This window comes from Euprymna scolopes, chromosome 4, assembly GCF_053919585.1.
Source record: "Euprymna scolopes isolate OS-2025 chromosome 4, ASM5391958v1, whole genome shotgun sequence".
In the NCBI taxonomy this organism is placed as follows: domain Eukaryota; kingdom Metazoa; phylum Mollusca; class Cephalopoda; order Sepiida; family Sepiolidae; genus Euprymna; species Euprymna scolopes.
In genome coordinates this window covers 53928179-53948774 of record NC_136485.1, presented here as the reverse complement: position 1 = coordinate 53948774, position 20596 = coordinate 53928179, and positions in this window count along the sequence as shown.

The following is a 20596-nucleotide window of genomic DNA, read 5'->3' as shown; positions in this document are numbered from 1 at the left end:
TGCACCCCTGTGGAACTCTGTTCCGTCTGCCTGCTTCCCTCCGGACTACAACTTGGATGTCTTCAAGTCTAATGTTAACAAATTCCTAATGAACCGCCCCCCTAATTAAACACTTCATAAAATCTCCTCACTAACGTGATGTACTTGCAATAACCCTTATCCCTGAGTGGCTTCCGGGCCTTGATAAGTGGTGATCACTGTGTAAAAAAAAAAAAAAAAAAAAAAAAAACATGTATTACTGAAATCAGTCCTATATTGATAAATTAAAAATGTAGTGATAAAAATTCTAAAATATAATTTGTTGGCTTCTGATTTAAATATCGAGGATTAATCTACTGGTGTGCCCTGAATACATATTCGTTCTTTTTACATTTTTAATGTCTTTCAGTCTTTATTTGCTGTGATGTAATTCATTTTCAATATGCAATTTAGTTTCATTTTAAATATGTGCCAATGGTTTAAAAGTAATAAAACCGTATCGACGATATGCCTGAGGTTAAATCTCCCAATATATTATTTAGTAAGATATCTGTCGAAATCATGAGGTCAATATTTAAATGTAAAAATAAACGATGTAAAAATTCATATCATGCGCCCCAATCCCAAAGATGATTTTGTTTTTCATTAGGTAAGATTGTTGGATTGTCATTGAGGTTAATATGCACCGGAGTTCCTTATTTATTTATAATGAGAATTATAATCGAATAACATGTGAGAAATATGGCATTCAAATTTATATACACCAAAAACCAAAGCTATTTCAAATTATTGCAAAAACGCACGTTTTATTCGCTAAAAAATTATACAAATACACGTATTTTTATTTTAGAATGATACTATATTGCATCTATGTATTCTCAAACTTCTATTTTTAATTTTAATATTTATTTTATACAACACTATTTCCCTAGATTATTTCGTAATTAAAGTTTACTCTAATTAAACCTCCAAATCTGACCCACAAAATATCCATGGGCATGGAATATGTGCCTACATGAAAGATGACTTTTCATGTGGAAAGGAATCTGAGAAGAAGATCCTTACTTACCATATATATGCTTCCGGTTTGCACTTGCTCAAACGACTGCGTTTATATTTGCTCTCTAGCGCCGCCACAACGGCGGAGTTACTATCATTAAAAAGCATAGTAATTGTCTGTATTTTTTTTAGATGGTGTATTCATTTATTGAGATTGTCGGACTGACTTCTTCATCTTGGTTGTTATAGTCACAACGTTTCGGCCGTTTGCCCTCCGGCCTTCATCAAGTGTGTTGTATCAAACTTGTGAAACGTTTGTTAGGAGTCTCGAACCCAAGCCTTTAATATTATTACGGGGTTACCGTGTTCGGACTTAAGCTAGGCTCTGGGGCATAGTTGCTGATTCTCTGTTTTGAATGTTACTTTTCACTGCCTTCGTTCAGGATTGAACTCAGCACCTGATAAAGGTCGTAGGGCGAAACGGCCGAAAGTTGTGACTATAACAACCAAGATGAGAAAGTCAGTTTTAAAATCTCAATAAATTAAAAGCATATCTTAGAAAATTGACCAGGTCCTATCAGCTTATCCTTCAGCTAATATTCATGTCTGTGGAGACTTAAATGTTCACCCTGTTGAATGGTTTACTCACAAAAACAATACCAATTATGAGGGGGGTCTATCATGATTCCGCCATTGCTGATGACCCCATTCAGATTGTTCACGAACCCACCCGTGTGGCCGATAATGACGGCCAGTGTGCAAGTCTCCTTGAACTTTTTCTCATAACTTGCCCTGAACTGTGTTGAGCTTCCGTTCTATCTCCACTTGGATCTTCCGACCGCTGCGTTGTATCAGTTAAGATACAAATGAAATGTAATAATTCCTGAGATGTACCTCTCCATCGTATCGTATCGATTCTCTATGGCTGACTGGGATACCTTCCGTACATTTATATCAGATCTACCTCTGCGTTCCACGATTATAAAGAATGTGCCCTCTATAGTATCAGACCTGACGGAATGGTGAATTGTGGGTATAGCAAGTTTCATACCATCGAAAAAATTCCAGCAAATACCTAACAACCAGTTGTGCTTCTCTCAAGAAGGTGCTGCTGCCATTGCGCACATAATCCTTTTTCCATTGCTTTCAACGTAATAGATGTACTTAGACTGCCAGCAACCACTGTAAAAAAAGTAAAAAAATAACGCAAAAAATGTGTATGCTCCGTCCGTCAAGTACAAAGTAGCTGAGCAGCCGCTTGGTACCCAGCAGGTTTGGCAAATAGCAAACAGACTCCTGAACAGAAGAGTGTGTTCTATCCCAACTATCCTCAATAGACCTGAGTTAAACTCGCCAACATCAAACAAAACCAAACTCTTTGACAAGAACTTTGCAGCTAATACTCCTCTTTGCGACCAAGGCAACCGATCTCCAATATTTCCTCCTGTATCAGAAAACACTCTATGTGATATACCAATATTTATACATGATGTTTCTAACTTATCGAAAATCTTGATTCCATTAATGCAACCGGTCCTAACGGTATTCTAATTATAGTATTCCAAAGACTTAAACCAGAACTAACGCCCTTCCTTACGAAACTGTTTAAAAATTATCTTACGGAGAATTGCTTCGCATCACTCTGAAAAATCTTATCAGTATGCGCTGTATTTAAAAATTCAAGTGATCGCTAGTCTCCCTCTCAGTACAGGCCAATAAGTCTCCTGTGTGTCATGGGTAAGTTGCCGGAATCTGTGTTAAATAGAGAAGTAGGCAAACATCTCAGAAAAAATAACATTTTTAGTAACACGCAATATGTTTCCGTTCTGTTAGATATACAGTGATGTTCTAACAGTTATATCTCATAAGATTAGCGAATCTCTTAGAGAAGGCAACCTTTCTAGGGCAATTGATCTTGGCATATCAAATACCTTTGATAGAGTATGGCATAAAGGTTTATTTCACAAGATCTCCAGCTATGGTATAGCGCGAAATGTGTTCTTAATTATTAAATGATAGGTTCATAAGAGTAGTGGTTGATGGACAAAAATCAGAAGCTCACAGTATTAATGCTGGAATCCCTCAGAAGTCCATCCTGGACCCAACTCTTTTTCTGATCTATATTAATGATTTTCCGAATCACATCCTTACATCATTCGTAGACATTTATGCTGATGACACTACCATCTATGGTAACACATTTAAGACTTTAAACGACCAAGTTCTCTTCGATTCTCTCACCTCTGATCTTAGGCAAGTAGCACAATGGGGAAAGAGGTGGCTTGTTACTTTTTATATATCTAAAACCAAGTATTTATATTTGCATCATAAACGCTCTGCTCCCCATCTGGATCAATTGAAATGGATGGCTCTCGTCTTAAAGAGGCCTTATGTTTTGACAAGCGTCTCAGCTTCGCCTTTATTCCTGATCTTAAATGGAACACATACATTAAAATCCGTTGCCAGGGCCGCTGGGAAAATGGCTTGATCCTTCTATCGATCCAGTAGCTATCTCACTGCTTATGAAATTCTCTCTCTATTATAGAGGTAGGTACGTCCAAGGATGAAGTACTGCTGCCCCCTTTGGGCAGGAGCGGCTAGAAAGAACCTATTTTGCTTGAGTTCAAAATAGACTTCCTAGCCTCGTAGGGGATTCTTATCCCCTTCCCTACAACCTCTATCTAACAGAAGAGATGTTGCGAGTTTGTATTTGCTTTATCGTTATTTTAATCGCAAGTGCTCGACTGAGATCCAATCTATAGTCACCCCCTTCACAAGAAACACTCGTCTAGCGGAAATCATTAGCAATAATTTCGCTTACTCTTTATATGCCTAAACCTTAACGTAGATTCCATGAACAAGTCGTCTTTCTTGTAACGGCACGCTTCTTGAATTGACTTCCGATTTCCTTCTTTCCAACTGACTGCAATATGGTTGTCTTTAAGTGTACCGTAAACAAGTTTTTGATGAGCCGTTCCATATAAGTTAATAAATTTACCGAATTTCCATTACAAACAACTACAATATTACCCAATTTCTACTGTTCACATTTTATCCCTTATCTCCAAGTTGCCTATTTACCTTGATAAGTGGTGATGCCTATGTAAAAATACATTATTTTCATTCCAAAATCGAGAACGGTTTCCTCCCATTTCAACTTTTACATGAGCTTAATAAGTCTCGTAGCAGGTATAATTACACCCTCTCCGGGAGATTAGATAGAATTATCCGTGTTGTTTTCTTAATGTTATATCTGTAGAAGAGACAGGATTTGATTTTCGCAAATTTATGCGTTACACTTCCGTCCGTGTCCATATAATAGTAATTGTTACAGGATAACTGAATATATGTTCAAAATATTTGAATACTTTTCGGTTTTCTTAAATTAAGAACGAAAACTATTATAATTTATTCTAGGATTTTATCATTGAAAATGCTAAAAAGTCTCACTTAGAAATGTCTAATCATTTTAGTACTTACATGAACATAAATATTTCACTAATAGCTTAATTCTTATGGCGCCTTATATTCCACACAATGAGATGAGATGGCTAAAAAAACCTTTAATTTTATAAGCATGTTTGCTGTCAACTACGACGTCTGCTGTGACTATGGTTGGGTGCATAAAAGTTATTTCTTATTATTCATAGGACAAATTTGTATAAATACAAATTGGTTTTTACGGTCATTAAGTCAGATATTTTTAACTTGAATCTCATTCTATTGTCAACAAAGTTGTCAATGTGAAAAAAATAGATGTCAACACCATTTTATGAACGAAGAGTTTGTCACCGTAGCTCTTATAACCCAGCTATTTTTGTTATTGAGATGTATATTTATTGTCAGGGAGCGTCAACATGATTAAAACATTTAACAGACCTAAACGAACAAGTAATACACCAAACAAGTCAACATTATATGCAATGGTACAATATGAATATAACTCGTACGTTATTATTATATTCTCCATCTCAATAAGCCCCAAATTAATAGAAAAAAAAACAAATGGCGCGTTGATTGTCATTTGGAAGCCATTTTCTGCTGTTAACTCTTACCGATATGTAAGGATATGGTCGACTTTATTAATGGCTCAAACTCCGGTCTTAGAATGCATATATCTTTCTGGGTTAAATGGATAAACGATTGTAACTCTCCATCAGTCACATGACTAAGCACTTAAGCAACTAACCATATAAATAATCGCGTATGGATGATTTTTATCAACGTACGCATCGCTTGCGATATAAATTTGAATTCACTTGTGAACGGAGCTTAGAAAGGAAATACTTTATCATTTTTGCAGTAACGGTTTGGCGCGCTGAGATACGCCCAGCAGGTAGGAAATGTTGACACGTAAGTGATAAGCCTCCCGGCCAGCAAAGACATATACCGCTGAAGCGCTGGCCCTTGACTTTGCGTCACTTGCAATAAAATGTCCGCGCGGATAGAATAGCAATGCCACAGAAAATCCGAACTTTTCATGAATAATCACCCACAAGTGTTTGAAAGGGAAGGAATGCTATCTCGAGCTCGATATAAAATCCACACGTAGCTATGGGCTGACAGATATTAGATCTGCCGAGAATGTCATTCAGAAAAATCGTGTGAAAGTAATGATATAATAATTAGATTATTTGGAAATTAATGAAAGCAATGAGTATACAGAAACGTTTTCATCAAAACTTTACAGGTCGTAGGTGATAAGATATGTTGATTATCTATTTATTTCTATGCTTTATATTCTGCTGGTTATCAAACAGTTTTTCTGTGTACCAGTTAACTCACAAAGTTTTGCAATATATGTGGCATATCAAGTTCTTTAAACTGCAAAATCGGATTGTGTGACGGACCAATCAACATATCTTCCCGTTATGTATGTAGGTATATATATATATATATATATATATATATATATATATATATATATATATATATGTATGTGTGTGTGTGTGTGGGTGTGTATAAATATATATGTATATATGTGTGTATATATATATATTCTTTGTAGATATACATTTTCTTATAATGCATATTAATCCTTATTTAAGAAGCTCAATACAATTAAAAGGCAAGATATAGAAAAAATATATATGTGTATATGTATATATATATACACACATACATATGCATACACACATAAATGCATATATACATACACCCATACATATATATATACATGTATATACATATATACATACGCACAGACACACACATATACATATATATATATATATATATATATATATATATAGAGGGAGAGAGAGAGAGTGGGGGAGGGGAGAGAGAAGGACACACTGACAAAAAGCTATATTTGAAAATTCATGATGTGGACAATCTTATAATTTATTCCTTTAATTAATTTGACTCATACAAGATAAATAAGTATTGGTTTGTATTATAAGATAATATACTTCTACAGAAATATAAGTATAAATATATATATATATATATATATATATATATATATATGAACAAATGATTAATAAAATATGTTAAAATACATCTTGAAAAAGAGTTAAAAACATATTTAATTTTAAAAAAGGAAGCACAAGATAAGTGGATAGTCCTTAATCCGCGGAGTTTCGAAGAAATACTCGCCTAGTCATCAGAGGGCAGGAATTAGCAAAATGCAGGATCGGATTTTTCATATAAAAGTATTTAATGAAACTACAAGTAAGTCAAAGATCTTACTTGGTTAAAAAAAGGGTGAGGTGAGGGGAACAGGAGGCAAAAGAAAAATAATAAAAATATTTCACATGAATGGATAGTCCGGTGAAGGGTAAACATCCAAAAATGGTAAAATCCAAAACGGTCGAATTTAAAATTTCAATCCACTGGGTAAATTCCAAATGGTCCAAAATCATCCAAAAGGCAGAGTTCCTTGGAAAAAAGTGCAAATGGAATGAATTCCAAAACATTAAAAGAAAAGTACTAGAGATAATATTGTAAACACGTCTGTCAAGGCTGAATGTCTCAAAAACAATAAGGCTTAAAAAAAAACGAAAAAACGGTGACAATTTAAATTTGAAAAGCAAGGTCAAATTGACCCAGACAAAAAGCGCGAAAGTTAGCGTTAATAATTAGGTCAGCTTAGATATGCACGTGAAAGTCTCAGAAATAAATTAAGAAAACTGATCAGAAGAACAAATAAATGGGCAAGTTCAAGAAATGGGGCGTCTGTTATAAATATACATACATATATACATATATATATATATATATATATATATATATACATATATATATATACACAAACACACACACATATATATATATTTAATATATATATATATATATATATATATATATATATATATATATATGCTACTGATTACCTGCTGATTATAAAGTATCCGAGGCGTATGCACATAAATTAGAAGTTTCAGTATAAGAAGAAGTATATTATTTTTCAGGTTAATGTAAAAATTGTTAAAAGAAGACCCAAAAGCAGGTATTCATTATTATAATTTAAAAATAATTGCATTTTCGCATTTGTTACACTTATTTTTGTATTTAGTGATTTTTTTATGTTGGAGGCATGAGTTGTTAATTTATGTTATGGAGAATCATTTCGATTCCACCTTATTTCTGAATACGTGTAAAGACTCTTTCAAGTTGAAATGAAATAGTGAATTTTTGGTGTCTTTTTATTTGCACGAGTGCCTATGCAAACTTAACCCCATATAAATCTGGTTAATAAGTAACTCCAATTTATTCAACTATTTTTGTTAATTGCTTATAGATGTTGTAATCCGTATAAATATACTTATATTTATATGTTTTAAAATGTGGTTGGCTCTGAGGGTGTCTGTGTTTATATTTGCCTATCAAACTACGCTGTCAAATTTCAGTCTACATACTCGAGATATGACATAAGGAGTATTTAGATTTGTGAAATGTTTTAAATCGTTTTCGGACAGAAATTTTTACTGTCAAAGTTAAACCATGTGAACTTTACAAACTCAAACGCCAATTTTGTTTCTAAACACTTGACATTTTAGATGTAGACAACTCTATTTTATACTGATTAGCACAACATGGATTATCAACCAAATGTTGGCCAATAGCAGAGTCCAAAGTTGTAGAGCAAGGGAGATTCATAGATCCTACTCTATCATGTCTAATTTTAGAATATATATATTTATATATATATATATATAAATATATATATATATATATATATATATATATATATATATATATATATACATGGGCTATTAGGGTGCTTAGGAAGTGGCGTGTACCTTTGGTAAGAGGGCTTACTATGCTCTTTTCATGACAGCTTGCAGCCACTGGCCCTCACCTGACACTCAGCTCTCACCTGTCGCATGCGACAGTAGCCACACCCTGGGCCCTAGCTTTAGGAAGCTTCCTAAACCAGTTAAGGGAAGCTGACGGACCTGAAAACCTCTTTCAGTTAGAATCTGGTTGTGTCAGTCCTACACCATGCTAAACCTCACTCCGGCTTACAAGTGTAAGATTTCACTTGAATGATTGAAAGGTTGTTAAGGCGGTGCCAGCAAGTATCAGTGGAGCGTGTTGATCAGAATATGACGCCCAAAGATATACATGTAGGTTACCTGGACCTTATCCACCACATCCTGGCAGCCTCCGGTCGTAATTATTCTTCGTGCTACTTGATCAAGATTTCCCAGACTGAGGGAATTTAATTGCCTCTGTACACTGATCTTTCCACTATAAAATCTTCACGCACAGGTCAGATTTGCAAATCATTACCGATTATCTATCAGTTTACGAACACCTTTCAAGTCCTGCCGCGATGAGAATGTGACGACAAAACAGGTGTATGTGCACACTGGCGGTTACAGTCACAAACCTGCACGTGGGCGGTCCATAGGATTTTGGTCTCTCATCTGTCTGAATCCAAGAGCAATAGAAGAGTTCGCTAGCACCTGCGCGCGACTGGGCGGTATTTTCTATGGCAGCATAATCCATCCGCACACAGAGGAATATAGGAGGTTATAAAATGTACCTCAGATAAATGCTTGCCTTTCTAGCGTCTGCTTAATTACCGCGGTCGTCTGACCCAACCTTCTCGCGGTCGAACAACAACGTAATAAATGAGAAAAAAAAACTTATCCTTGGGACATGGAATTCCGGACCTTAATGGATAGAACTACCGCTTCATGACCTGAAAGAAAAACAACGCTCGTTGCAAGGGAACTCCCACATTACAATGTAGATATAGCCGCACTCAGCGATACACGGTTTGCAGATGAAGGATCTGTGAGAGAAGGGGGGTGACCTCATCTTCTACGTGAAAGGAAACTTGCAATCAGAGGAACAGATACTCGCTGTTAGTTTCACGATCAGGACAACTTTGCTGAACAACTTGTCTTGTTGGAATCAACGAGCGCCTCGTGAAACTGCGGATTCTTCTCAGTAAGACCAGATAACCCTCAATTATCACTGCTTATGCCCCTACACTTACAAGCCTAGATGATGCCAAGTAGCAATTTTATGAACAGTTTTACCAAGTCATCAATCAAGCCTTCCGGCGACAAACTAATCATTCTTGGAGAAGTTAATACTCTCACACTACTAAAACACAGTATTAGCCAACTGTAAACTGTTTTAGGCCCCTTTATCTCTTGCAATGTCCCAATATTATCGTCAGAAGGGAAGACGCACCAGGGGCCAGGAGGGTCACAACAGGCACTGTCATGATTACGCCACTACTCTGCTAAACCAACCGGTGCCAGTTGACTCAGACGCCCATAATCATACCCCCCATACAGGATTCGTTCGTAACCCCCTATCATTAAGGAGATCAAGAAGCCGATTCTCCAGACATTTTCTGGAAGAGTATCGGGAATGAATGGCATCCTTGCTGAGATCAACAAAGCAGTAGGCCCCAACGCCTTTGGGATCCTCCACGATGTCCTGCTCACTGTTTGCTAGGAGGAGGAGGAGATGACTGTCGGGACGTACTGATTGTCTCCCTCTATGAGAACAAGGGAAGCAAACAACACCGTGGGAACTAGATGGGCATTTCCCTCCTTTCTGTTGCCTGAAAAAATTTTGCGCGGGTTATCCTAAACTGCTTCATCATAGTCTCTGAACAAACCGTTCCATGTGGACAGTGCGTCTTCAGACCTGACAGAAACACTGTAGATATGATATTCACTGTGATGTGAGACAACTTCATAATAAGTGCATTGAACAGAACAAACTCTATATTCAGTATTCATTGACCTAACCAAAGTTTTTGACACTGTAAACAGAGAGGCACTTTGGACAGTTATAGAGCACATCGTATACCCTCCAAAGTTTGTGTCGGTGATCAGGCTCTTCCTCGATGGCATGACTGGCCGGGCCCTCTCCAATGGCAATGTTACAGATGCTTTTCAGATCAGCAATCGCATGAAGCAGAGCTGCGTACTATTCCCGGTCCTCTTTAACATATTTTCAGCTATATGGTGTCCGATGCTGTCCAAGATCTGGAGAAATGGGTTTAAATTCGTTAATGCTTGGACGGCTCCTTTCTTCGACCTGTGTTGACTAACAGCAAATACGAGGAGCTTACAAACTCTCCCCCAAGAGGTTATCTTTGCTGATGACTGCGCCCTCGTAGCCCACACAGAACAAGACTTGCCGTTTTACATTCCTGTTGAAGGTTGATCAATTTCTCCCAACACTTCTTTATAAATATTTTCTTTATCGTCATGTAGTTGTATATACACATTATCTAATAGTAAATCACGTGATTTTTAGCATTAGTTTCTACTGAATTTTAACATAAGAAAAGAACACAATAAAAACTTAGCCCAGTAGACGATAATTAGCTACATAATTATAGTTTCCATTGATTTGGAGGGGAGTGCACTTTTTTAAAACGACTCTGTTTTCGCAGAGTGTCAGAATGGGCAGAGCTGGTTGCCATATATATATATATATATATATATATATATATATATATATATATATATATATATATATATATATATATATAAATATATATAAATATATATATATATATATATATATATATAATATATATATATATATATATATATATATATATATATATATATATATATATATATATATATATATATATATATATACATACATATAGTTGAACTATTGACAATAATTCCATGGACATACACAATTTATATTTGACTAGAGAATTCAAAAAAAACATTTTAAGCATGCAGTTAGTAAAATGCACCCAGTTTATGCCTGATGAAGGTACCTTAATACATTCTTATAGACCGGATAACGAGAGCTGATTTAATGTATATTAGGGGAGTTTTTTTTTAATTTAAAAAAAAATCCCTCACTCTCTACATAATTTTGCACCCATTATAATTCCTTAAACACCTAGAAAAATAACTATCATAAAATACAAACTGGTACTACATAAACAAATCGGATTTCAATCTTGATTTTTTATCAAGACGTGATAGAAAATAATACCGATATTAAAATATATCAGAATTTCGCCTAGAATTACAATGTCTAAATTTTATTAAAATATGCAAACAAGTAATCTAGGTAATACGCACACTACCCATTTTATATTTGTATTTATATATATTGACTTCTTAGAAGTCCAGTATTGCCCGGTCATACAATACGCTTAAACATGATAATTTTATTGATGCATATTACGTATATATTATTAATGAATCGCTCATATACTGATCATTATATATTACGGGGAATAGTTAGGACGGTGAATTAATTAGCAAAAACAAAAAAGAAATGAATCTTTAAGCATTAATAATGATAATGTCCGTCATAAAATTTCGTCTTGTTTGTTTAGAATATGGCTTCAGCTGGGGCTTGACATTGAATGCCATAATATCTCCGTATTGATTAATGTTTAGTTTTAAAATATTCCATAGAACAGTATATTTGCGGATACTTTAAATGGTACCTCGTTTTTTATTGTAAATTGAACTCATTAAGAAAAACAAAAATTAAATAAAATGACGAAGTATACCCGTACTTGAACAAATGGTCATTCAATCTGTACTTGAATGCTGTACAACTTATGCATATCTCCAGTGAAACAAAAAGTAAAGTTTTTCATGAAGGAAGATTAGCTTCAATTTACCCATCTCTCTTGGCCGCTTTTACGTAAAATATATAACATTGTAAACATATTTTTATGCTTCATATAGAGATGTTATTTTAAAGACCGTTTTTTCAATCGATTTTTAATACTCATCATCTGAATTCATGTACAATGGTTATTCAAAAACACTGCCATGCACATATATATACTTCGTGTGTAATTTACAAATAAATAGGCTCAACTATTTCCGATACTATGAAGGAAGGCACTAATTTCTCTCAGACAAAAAGGTGATTTTATATAATAGTTTAGATTAGCTGCAATCATTTTAACAAAAATTATTTGTAACATAGGCAGTTTAAATGTGCATGCATATATATATATATGCACTTACATTTATATATATATATGTATATATATATATATATATATAAAGTAATAGCGTCCGTGTGTGTGTTTGTCTGTGTGTACAACTCCCTATGAGCATAGAAATATAAAGTGTCTATAGTGTGGGTGCACCTCTCCTGGTCAAGAAATATTAATGCCCATTGTAGCATACTGATCTCAAAGCAGACATTTATTTTTATGTGTAACTTCTAGATATGGCATTCTTCACATCACATATACATCGACTGGTTATGGTTATCAGCATGTCACAATAGATTACATCATTTTAAATAATTAACTCGATTATATTACTTATTCGGCATAATAGCCTCGTTGATACTGTACTATTTAAAAATATAATTTAAAATGTAATTATTTAGTTTATTTTATATTTCAATTTATAATTTAGTTAACTTAAATTACTTAACCCTTTTAATTTTCAAACCAGGAAACCAAGGGGAATAACTGTGATTGTTTAATTATTTGAGCACGTTATTAAATATTTTCTATATAGATTTGTTATCATTTCGAAATAATCTTCTAAGTATAATTATTATTTTTATTTGGAATTCAGAAGGTATTTTTTTTCGCTTATTCTTAATTTTAAGTAACATTTTGGTACTCATGCAGATAGTCCACCCGGCTTTCTCCGGAACATGACGCCAACATCAAGTGTAAAACGACCCTCGTTGAGGAAATGAAGCCGAGCGTTGCAGATAAAATCATAAGAAAAGAAAACCTACCTTAAATTTTATTAACTGTAATTAATTGTTTTGTTTTGCTCTCTCTCTCTCTCTCTCTCTCTCTCTCTGTATATATATATGTATATATATATATATATATATATATATATATATATATATATATATATATATATAAATTTGGTACTCATGCAGATAGTGATCCGTGCTGAAATAATAACGTTATTATTTAAAAAGTCATTCTTAACATGGAGAGGGGAGGGTGTTTTGTACCTATTCTGTACTTTAACATTACAATTAAATGAAAAAAAACAACATATCATAAAACTTTAATTATGCGTGGACATACGATTTGAACAATAGCGCGGATCTATTTTTTAGATAAATAATGTTAAAGATTTTTTTTTTCAATGTCAAGTCTCTTTCTAACTCCTCAAAAAATTTTTAAATAACGACTTTTATAGTTTTTTCGGCAGTTTTTTTTAACAAGGTGGTCACCAATTATCAAGGCCCGGAAGCCACTCGGAGATAAGGGTTATTGCGTGTACAGTACGGTGATATTGAGATTTGATAAAGTGTATACTGAAGGGGGCGGTTGATCAGGAATTTGTTTTTATTGGACTTGAAGACATCCAAGTTGTAGTCAGGTTGGAAACTGGCAGACGGAATAGAGTTCCACGAGCGTGCATGTCTAAGAAACAGACTTTGTTCATGGAATCTACGTTTTGGTTCTGACACAGATAAAGAATGGGGAAAATTTTTTACAGTGGTCTTAGCTGGACGGGTGTTTTTCGTGAAAGATCGGCGAGGGGAGATCAGGGATTGGAGCGCAGACGAGCACCTGCCATGGAAGTAATGATAAACCATCTCTCCCGTGGTGCTGAAAACGAATATTCCATTTAAATTTGGGACATGATATAAAGAAATTACCTTTTATAAAAGTGGGGGATCACTATCCTATATAAATTTGACGTAAAAAGAGCACCTACTTTCTGGCCACCTAATTATTTCTTCATATCATAAAACAAATTCAATTCTGATTTTCGTTTTTAGCACCCCCGAAAACCGGCGCTATTCTATGTATTTATTTTTTTAACTAAGACATTCGTTCATTTTTTATAAGTTAGGACGCTTACATGAGCGGTTTTTTTTTAGGTGGGTATTCAATTATAGAACTTATATAGATTTTAACAGGTGTTTCTGGAGTTGAATTAACCGTTTCTTCGTAAGTAACGTGTCAACATTAACCATTAAACAATTCCAGCAGAATCGTTTAATATTCCACATAAATTCATTTTAAATTTTGGTGCACCACAGCCCCTAATGTAAATATAATTTTGTGAAATATTTAACTGCTGAAGCACTTTGTAAACTTACTCACAGCATAACTAGCATCCTAAATTATGAGATGAAAAAATGAACGAATCTTATTAAAAAAACAAAAAAAAACAAATCCGGTTTTCGGAGATGCTGAAAACGAATATCAGTTTAATTTCTTTTGATATGAAGAAATTACTACCTGGTCAGAAGGTGGGTGCTCATTTTACGTAGGAAAATGCTCTCCTACTTTTTGAAAACAATTTCTTCATATCATGAAAACTACTATTCTGCTCTAAATTTAAATGTGATATTCGTTTTCAGCACCACCAAAAACCTTTAAAATGTTTTTTGAGGAGTTGAAAAGAAACTTGACATTGAGCGAATTTTTGGTCAAGAAAATATTCAAAAGTAAGTCAAATACACGTTTTTTTTTTTTTTTCAAAGTATTCTTTTCAATAAAAATTGAAAAAAAAATATCTTTGTTTTTTGGGATGCTATTTTATTTATTTATTTATTTATTTATTTTTCACAAGGAAAAACCTGAAAACTAGAAAAATGGAAACAAATCTGGGTGGGATAGATTTTCTTATTTTTTTCCTATTAAAACAGTTATTGTTGTTGTTTCCTCAGACTGTTGTTTTATTATTTGTGTGTGTGCGTAAAGCGTATTCCGCATTCGCGCTTGAGCTCTTTCTCTGTTGCTCGCTCAAACGCTCACAATGGCAACTGTAGGCCTAGACGTGGCAAAAAAGGGTACCAGTCCGGATGATGTAAAGGTTTGGCATGTGGTAGCCTGACACTTCCAGGCATAGCCGTCGCTTACCTTTCCTTATCCACATGATGCAGAAGTTTTCGTCCGTGCAAGTAATTTTTTGTCTTGACAAAAGTCGAGGACTCAAACTAGTGTTTCCAAGCGCTCACTTAAAGCTGTAAAATTCATGTGTGTTTTTTTTGTTTTGTTTTCTGCGTTTTTTTTTTCTGACGTCAAAGTACAACATGGTGAGCTTCTTTTTTTACTACATTATTTTATTTTCTTCCTCTTCCAAATTGTCGTCTGCTGCTTTGAATTTTCAACTCGCGCGAACGCTACATTGTCATTTGTGCAGCTTTATGTTTCGCAAGACGGCTTAATTTTCTCGGCGACGCTCGGGTTACTGCGGATGTTGACGTCATGTTCCGGAAAAAAGCCCGGCGGTCGCTGAGTTACGTCTTGATCACTCTCTACATAAGTAAAAACCATTTTTATTTGTTATTGTTTAGTTTTTTTCACTGTATTTAGTAGTTTTACGCAGATAAAATTCATCGTTCTGTTTATAATTGTTTATTTTTGATTAAAAAAAAAGAGCATCCATTAAACAATAAGTGGTTTGTTTGCCATACTTATACATAAATGTGCACCGAACAGATAGCATAATACTTTAAGTTAAATTCAAAGTTTGATATATCTTTTAATTTAAACGCGAAAGGAAAACAATTGGGACGCTGAAAACGTACACAGTAAAACAATACGTTGTAAAATGCTCTTATGTTTGTCACCTGGTTAATGTTGATTTATTTGTAATGGAAATTACGTTAAAATAACTTAAACGTAATATGGAAAGCACGATGTAAAAAAAAATGCAGAAAGTATTAACAATTTTTTATTTGAATAATTTAAACGCGAAAATAAAACAATTATGGCGCTGAAAACGTACAAAGGAAAACAATAGGTTTTTAACGGGTTAAAGTTGATTTACTTGTAAGAAAAGTGTGGCAGTATAGTTGTTTGTAATACAGAGTAGTTGCAAAATAGCCACACCCTTCCACTGTTAAATAACATTTTCTAAATAATAGCGTTAATATTTTAGTGCGCAGGTCAAATTCTGCAAAAGTATCGATTTATGTGTATTTGTTTACGCTGTTATTGGTTTATGTTTATGTACTTATACGCAACCGGAAGGCATAAACCGGGTGTTGGGTTACAATACCTGTTACAAGGTAATTAGAGTTTCATAATTATATAGATTTAATATAAAATAATTTTTTAAACCATGTATGATATCACATACACCGCTATGGTATAATTATTACCATGAATCGGTATATTTAGTTTACCGAACCCTATGGATACACCTTATAATTGTCGACTTTTATATGTTTTGGGGGACGCTGAGAACGAATATTGCCTTTATTTCTTGCACAAACGAGTAGTTATTCAGATTTGAAGACATTTAGAATCCAACTAATCACTACAGTTTGGCAAGAAAAATGACCGCCCGTGCATTTACTAAAAAAAACACCCAAAAGAGCCAAACGAGCCAAAATAATGATCTCGGACCGCCTTTCACTTTCTAATGATGGAAAAAATAATTATCTTTATGATAAAAAAAAATATTTATTTTCGTTTTTTGACACAAACGGATTTTTTCTTCTGACACCAAATCTGATAGTCAAACCCGTTGCAAATTTACTGTTTGCATGGCATGAGCTCCTGGGCCCTGGGACTTTTTGAGGAAATGTTAGTTTCCATAAAGTGGCGGATCAGTTTTCTATGATAATTTAACCTAATATGAGCACCCACACGTTGACCCCCCCCCAAAAAAAAAAAAAACATTTCTTTTATATTTGGCGCGAGGCGGTCGGCGGCGGCACGGGGATATTGGGGCATTGTTATAATTGTACTGTCTAGAAATGTTTCTTGTGAAGGTGTGTTTTGCAATGAGCATAAATAAAAGACAAGTTCAGACGTTTAAAGCCATTGGCGTAGACCTGACATCAGACTGCTTCAGTCACGGTATGTTCTACGTCTACATCAGCCGGACAGGAAGTTCAGACAAACTCTACATTCTGGCTCCAAATCAAAGAAGCAGAACTGTAGTTTACCATGAGGCCTTTCAATGAAAAGTTCTACAAAAGGATATGCCCTGATTGTGGTATGTTTTCAGTGTGCAATGTTATTGATAAGATTTAAGCATCGAGTGGAAATTTACTTCCATCTAACAAGATCCTATTACTGGAAAGGTGCCCACAAATCTCGTATCTAAATGTGCAGAAAATCCCATGCGATGCGCGGGTATCTTTGCTAGTATATATATATATATATATATATATATATATATATATATATATATATATATATATATATATATATATACATTGCCCCTAAAAAATTACAATACACACTTGAAACTGTCAGTTTTTGCATTTATACGTTACAAATGGTAATGAGACTTTTCATAAACAGAAAATGTATTGAAACTAAGATAGGAACAGTAGAAAAAAACATAAAAAGTAATGATTTAACACAACACAAAAGGAAAACTCAAACATTTGCAACGCAAATGTTAGCAACACATTTACAAATTAATATCTAGTATATTGCATCATACCCATTATTGTTGATTACGGCATGCAGGCGTTTGGAGTAATCTCCTACGAAATTATTTCATTTTTTGTGTCATTTTTTCTTGTGTTATTTTATTCAATTCTTCTACACGAATTCTCTCTAATTCTCGCAGATTTGAACGTTATCTTCTGTGGACCCGTAATGACAATTTTTCCCCAGAAATCTATCTATCTATACTCCTATAAATTCGTTTTTCTTTTGTGTGTATTGATATTCATATTAAAACCCCTCTTTTCTATTTATTTAAAAAGAAAATACAATTTTCTTATATATGGATCATGCAATTGCATTCATCTGCAAAAGATCTATCTTATTTGCATATTCTTTAAAACATTAATTTTAATTAATTCCCTATTAGTTTTTTTCGGTTTTCTTATGGGATGATCATCTTTAGTTTACTATTACGTGTTATTATATTCATGCAGATATTCTACATGATTTATACTTGCGTAATATTTGCGTAAAAAGGTTATAGTAAACACAATTTTTTTTCCATATATATTTATGTATACATATATATTTTTGTTTAATCTATCTATATATCTATCTATATATCTATGAAAGTAACCGTGTCTGTCTGTCTGTGTGCCTGTGTACATTTCCCTACGACATAACTTTGTCAGTTTATAGTTCACAGACTCGAAATTTGATATACAGAGTACTGAGATTTGGGAAAATCTTTGGGATCAGTTTTCGGCCAGAAATTTTGCTGTTAAGGGGTCAAAGTTCAACGATTTGACCTTTGAGAACTCTATCAAACTCCTCCGACAATTTGGGGAGTGTAAACACTTGAAATTTTAGATAAAGGTTCCTTGGACATGGATCTAACTTAATAACTTGGTTGGAGCCCCAAACAATAAATGTTATGGGGTAATAATAGGGGTCAAATTAAAAAAAAATTGACCGCGTATTATTTTATTTTTTTATTTTTTTATTTATTTATTATATTTTTTTTTTACTCAACATACCCTTCCAAACACCCGGGCAACGGCGGGCGTAAATGCTAGTTCTCTAGAAATTTGAGATCGCGCGTTTCCCTAGGCCACTGTAAAACATTCATTTTATTTGAATTATATCAGTTTTGTGCGAGTTACGCAGTGTGTACTTGATCCTTTTCTTGATGAAAGATACAGTGTGATTTCAATTTGAGCAACTTCACACTTCCTTTCAGTTTTTCTCCAATATACTCCTATAAATTGCTCCATTCATTTTTCCGTTTATTATTCCCACTTTTCCTAGACCTTCTGCACTAAAATAACCCCAAATGATAATGGATGCTCCTCCACATTTTACTGTTGGAATTGTGTTTTCTGACTGGTATTGTGTACCTTATGTTCTCCAATCTTTCGGTGTTGTTTGAGTACCGAACAATTCAATTTTGGCCTTATCTGACCAAAGCGCGTTATGCCAAAACTCTAGAGGATGTTTGCATACTCATTTGCAAATTCAAGCCTAGCACGACCATGCTTTCGCTTAAGAAATAGGACTTTTCCATTACTGATCGAGAGCAGATGAATTAAACGTTAGGTGTTCTACTGATTGTGTCCTTACTAACATTAATTTCACTGTTTACTAATTCCTTCTGCAGCTTCCAAAGAGTAATTCCAGGCGAATTCATAATCCTCCTTGTTAATAACCTTTCAGCACGCTTGGTTAGTTTTCGAACACGACCTGATCTGGCCAAAGGAAGGGGTTATTTGTGAGACTTCCAGTGCAGAATTATTCTTCCAACAGAATTCAATGGAACAATCAACTGTTTGGATATTGTTTTATACCCCAATCGACTTTTATGCAGGCTTGATATACGTTTTCTGAGCTCCTGAACAGCGTGCTTATTCTTCTACATTGTTTGGTAAATTACAATACGGTTATTAGATAAAAAATTACGCAATACTTTAACTAATTGCTTACTTCGATGTCTATTTGTTGTAGGGCTAAGTTTGTTCCACATGAATGAACGGGAAAACACGTAGTAGGTAGTTTCCAAGTGTATTAAGGAAAGGTACAAGGATATAGAGAAAGATAAAAAGACTAATATAGTTGCAGGTATCAGTAAGATCTCGCTCTCCAAGGTACAATATCCGTTTAGATCTCGCTTCACCGTACAAGCCTTAGTAGTTGATTATGTAGGATCTGGATGAGTCCAGGATGAGGTGAGATCCGGTTTCAAAACACTATTGCATATTCCCACACATTCGAAAAACTTCGAACCATTTTACCATGATAAACCGCCGTAAAATTATTGAGAAATCTAATGAATTTGATAGGTTTTGTAAACTATTCCGTTGCTAATTATTGCGGTTTCTCTTCGCGTTGTATTAAAATATTATTTTCTTATTTTTACCATTGTTCCTACCTTAATATCAATCCATTTTCCATGTTTATAAAAAGTTTCCTAACCATTTGCAAGCTTTAAATACAAACACTGACAGTTTCAAATATGTATAGTAAACTTTTGTGGGTCACTGTATATGCAATACATATGCTTTACAATCTCGACGAAATTGAAATATATTATTTTTAACGAGATATTTTTTTATTAAAAAAAATGGTAATAAGACAATATGTTTGTTCTCCATTAAATATTCAGAAAACAAAATAGTAAATTTCTATGGTTTTTTATAGTAAGCTTTTATATTTGGATGATTGAAACAAAACTCGGAAAAAGCAATAATGTATGATAACAAATCAGGCTTCAAATAAATGTGATAAAATTCCATAAAAATATCGCAATATCTTTACAGTGTGTATATATATATATATATATACATATATTTA